Source organism: Triticum dicoccoides, chromosome 1A (genome assembly GCF_002162155.2).
Source record: "Triticum dicoccoides isolate Atlit2015 ecotype Zavitan chromosome 1A, WEW_v2.0, whole genome shotgun sequence".
Classification (NCBI taxonomy): Eukaryota; Viridiplantae; Streptophyta; class Magnoliopsida; order Poales; family Poaceae; genus Triticum; species Triticum dicoccoides.
This window is the reverse complement of record NC_041380.1, coordinates 607,718,615-607,723,642: the sequence shown is the minus strand read 5'-3', so window position 1 is coordinate 607,723,642 and position 5,028 is coordinate 607,718,615.

Genomic DNA, 5,028 nt, shown 5'->3' with positions numbered 1-5,028 from the left:
GGGCGCGCCGCCCCCTCTCCTTGTCCTATTCGGACTAGGGGGGAGGGGCGCGCGGCCCAGCCCTGGCCGCCTTTCCTCTTCTCCGTAAAGGCCCACTAAGGCCCATTAACCTCCCGGGGGGTTCCGGTAACCTCCCGGTACTCCGGTAAAATCCCGATTTCACCCGGAACACTTCCGATATCCAAACATAGGCTTCCAATATATCAATCTTCATGTCTCAACCATTTCGAGACTCCTCGTCATGTCCGTGATCACATCCGTGACTCCGAACAACCTTCGGTACATCAAAACATATAAACTCATAATATAACTGTCATCGAAACGTTAAGCGTGCGGACCCTACGGGTTCGAGAACTATGTACACATGACCGAGACACGTCTCCGGTCAATAACCAATAGCGGAACCTGGATGCTCATATTGGTTCCCACATATTCTACGAAGATCTTTATCGGTCAAACCGCATAACAACATACGTTGTTCCCTTTGTGATCGGTATGTTACTTGCCCGAGATTCGATCGTCGGTATCTCAATACATAGTTCAATCTCGTTACCGGCAAGTCTCTTTACTCGTTCTGTAATACATCATCCCATAACTAACTCATTAGTTGCAATGCTTGCAAGGCTTATAGTGATGTGCATTACCGAGTGGGCCCAGAGATACCTCTCCGACAATCGGAGTGACAAATCGTAATCTCAAAATACGCCAACCCAACAAGTACCTTCGGAGACACCTGTAGAGCAACTTTATAATCACCAGTTACGTTGTGACGTTTGGTGGCACACAAAGTGTTCCTCCGCTAAACGGGAGTTGCATAATCTCATAGTCATAGGAACATGTATAAGTCATGAAGAAAGCAATAGCAACAAACTAAACGATCAAGTGCTAAGCTAATGGAATGGGTCAAGTCAATCACATCACTCTCCTAATGATGTGATCCCATTAATCAAATGACAACTCATGTCTATGGTTAGGAAACATAACCATCTTTGATCAATGAGCTAGTCAACTAGAGGCATACTAGTGACACTCTGTTTGTCTATGTATTCACACATGTATTATGTTTCCGGTTAATACAATTCTAGCATGAATAATAAACATTTATCATGATATAAGGAAATAAATAATAACTTTATTATTGCCTCTAGGGCATATTTCCTTCAGTCTCCCACTTGCACTAGAGTCAATAATCTAGTTCACATCGCCATGTGATTTAATACCAATAGTTCACATCATCATGTGATTAACACCCGTAGTTCACATCGACATGTGACCAACACCCAAAGGGTTTACTAGAGTCAATAATCTAGTTCACATCGCTATGTGATTAATACCCAAAGAGTACTAAGGTGTGATCATGTTTTGCTTGTGAGAGAAGTTTAGTCAACGGGTCTGCCACATTCAGACCCGTAAGTATTTTGCAAATTTCTATGTCAACAATGCTCTGCACGGAGCTACTCTAGCTAATTGCTCCCACTTTCAATATGTATCCAGATTGAGATTTAGAGTCATCTGGATCAGTGTCAAAATTTGCATCAACGTAACCCTTTACGATGAACCTTTTTGTCACCTCCATAATCGAGAAACATATCCTTATTCCACTAAGGATAACTTTGACCATTGTCCAGTGATCTACTCCTAGATCACTATTGTACTCCCTTGCCAAAAACAGTGTAGGGTATACAATAGATCTGGTACACAACATGACATATTTTATAGAACCTATGGCCAAGGCATAGGGAATGACTTTCATTCTCTTTCTATCTTCTGCCGTGGTCGGGCTTTGAGTCTTACTTAGTTTCACACCTTGTAACAAAAGCAAGAACTCTTTCTTTGACTGTTCCATTTTGAACTACTTCAAAATCTTGTCAAGGTATGTACTCATTGAAAAACTTATCAAGCGTCTTGATCTATCTCTATAGATCTTGATGCTCAATATGTAAGCAGCTTCATCGAGGTCTTTCTTTGAAAAACTCCTTTCAAACACTCCTTTATGCTTTGCAGAATAATTCTACATTATCTCCGATCAACAGTATGTCATTCACATATACTTATCAAAAATGTTGTAGTGCTCCCACTCGCTTTCTTGTAAATACAGGCTTCACCGCAAGTCTGTATAAAACTATATGCTTTGATCAACTTATCAAAGCGTATATTCCAACTCCGAGATGCTTGCACCAGTCTATAGATGGATCGCTGGAGCTTGCATATTTTGTTAGCACCTTTAGGATTGACAAAACTTTCTTATTGCATCATATACAACTCTTCTTTCATAAATCCATTAAGGAATGTAGCTTTGTTTATTCATTTGCCAGATTTCATAAAATGTGGCAATTGCTAACATGATTCGGACATACTTAAGCATAGATATGAGTGAGAAACTCTCATCATAGTCAACACCTTGAACTTGTCAGAAACCTTTTGCGACAATTCTAGCTTTGTAGATAGTAACACTACTATCAGCGCCCGTCTTCCTTTTGAAGATCCATTTAACCTCAATGGCTCGCCTATCTTTGGGCAAGTCAATCATAGTCCATACTTTGTTCTTATGCATGGATCTCATCTCGGATTTCATGGCCTCAAGCCATTTCGCGGAATCTGGGCTCATCATCGCTTCCTCATAGTTCGTAGGTTCGTCATCGTCAAGTAACATGACCTCCAGAACAGGATTACCGTACCACTCTGGTGCGGATCTCGCTCTGGTTTACCTACGAGGTTCGGTAGTAACTTGATCTGAAGTTACATGATCATCATCATTAGCTTCCTCACTAATTGGTGTAGTAGTCATAGGAACAGATTTCTATGATGAACTACTTTCGAATAAGGGAGCAGGTACAATTACCTCATCAAGTTCTACTTTCCTCCCACTCACTTCTTTTGAGAGAAACTCCTTCTCTAGAAAGGATCCATTCACAACAATGAATATCTTGCCTTCGGATCTGTGATAGAAGGTGTACCCAACATTTTCTTTTGGGTATCCTATGAAGACACACTTCTTCGATTTGGGTTTGAGTTTATCAGGTTAAAACTTTTTCACATAAGCATTGCAACCTCAAACTTTAAGAAACGACAACTTAGGTTTCTTGCCAAACCATAGTTCATACGGTGTCGTCTCACCGGATTTAGATGGTGCCCTATTTAACGTGAATGTAGTTGTCTCTAATGCATAACCCCAAAACGATAGTGGTAAATTGGTAAGAGACATCATAGATCGTACCATATCTAGTAAAGTATGATTACGACGTTCGAACACACCATTACGCTGTGGTGTTCCGGGTGGCGTGAGTTGCGAAACTATTCCGCATTGTTTCAAATGAAGACCAAACTCATAACTCAAATATTCTCCTCCACGATCAGATCGTAGAAATTTTATTTTCTTGTTATGATGAATTTCAACTTCACTCTGAAATTCTTTGAACTTTTCAAACGTTTCAGACTTATGTTTCATTAAGTAGATATACCCATATCTGCTTAAATCATCTGTGAAGGTGAGAAAATAACGATATCGTCCACGAGCCTCAACATTCATCGGACCACATACATCTGTATGTATGATTTCCAACAAATCTGTTGCTCTCTCCATAGTTCCGGAGAACGGCGTTTTAGTCATCTTGCCCACGAGGCACGGTTCGCAAGTACCAAGTGATTCATAATCAAGTGATTCCAAAAGCCCATCAGCATGGAGTTTCTTCATGCGCTTTACACCAATATGACCTAAACGGCAGTGCCACAAATAAGTTGCACTATCATTATTAACTTTGCATCTTTTGGCTTCAATATTATGAATATGTGTATCACTACGATCGAGATCCAACGAACCATTTTCATTGGGTGTGTAACCATATAAGGTTTTATTCATGTAAACAGAACAACAATTATTCTAACTTAAATGAATAACCGTATTGCAATAAACATGATCAAATCATATTCATGCTCAACGCAAACACCAAATAACACTTATTTAGGTTCAACACTAATCTCGAAAGTATAGGGAGTGTGCGATGATGATCATATCAATCTTGGAACCACTTCCAATAAACATCGTCACTTCATCCTTAACTAGTTTCTGTTCATTATGCAACTCCTGTTTCGAGTTACTACTCTTTAGCAACTGAACCAGTATCAAGTACCGAGGGTTTGCTATAAACACTAGTAAAGTACACATCAATAACATGTATATCAAATATACTTTTGTTCACTTTGCCATCCTTCTTATCCGCCAATTATTTGGGGTAGTTCCGCTTCCAGTGACCCGTCCTTTTTTCAGTAGAAGCACTCAGTATCAGGCTTAGGTCCAAACTTGGGCTTCTTCACTTGAGAAGCAACTTGCTTGCCGTTCTTCTTGAAGTTTCCCTTCTTTCCCTTTGCCCTTTTCTTGAAACTAGTGATCTTGTTAACCATCAATACTTGATACTCTTTTCTTGATTTCTACCTTCGCCGATCTCAGCATGGTGAAGAGCTCGGGAATTACTTTCGTCACCCCTTGCATATTATAGTTCATCACGAAGTTCTATTAACTTGGTGATAGTGACTAGAGAACTTTGTCAATTACTATCTTATCTAGAAGATTAACTCCCACTTGATTCAAGTAATTGTAGTACTCAGACAATCTGAGCACATGCTCACTGGTTGAGCTATTATCCTCCATCTTATTGGGAAAGTATTGTGAGAGGTCTCATACCTCTCGACATGGGAACGAGTATGAAATACCAATTTCAACTCTTGGAACATCTTATATGCTCCGTGGCGTTCAAAACATTTTTGAAGTCCCGGTTCAAAGCCGTAAAGCATGGTGCACTAAACTATCAAGTAGTCATCATACCGAGCTTTCATCAAAACGTTCATAACGTTTGCATCTACTCCTGCAATAGTTCTGTCACCTAGCGGTGCATCAAGGACATATTAATTCTGTGCAACAATGAGGTTAATCCTCAGATCACGGACCAAGTCCGCATCATTGCTACTAACATCTTTCAACTTAGTTTTCTCTAGGAACATATATAGAACATAGGGAAGCAACAACATGAG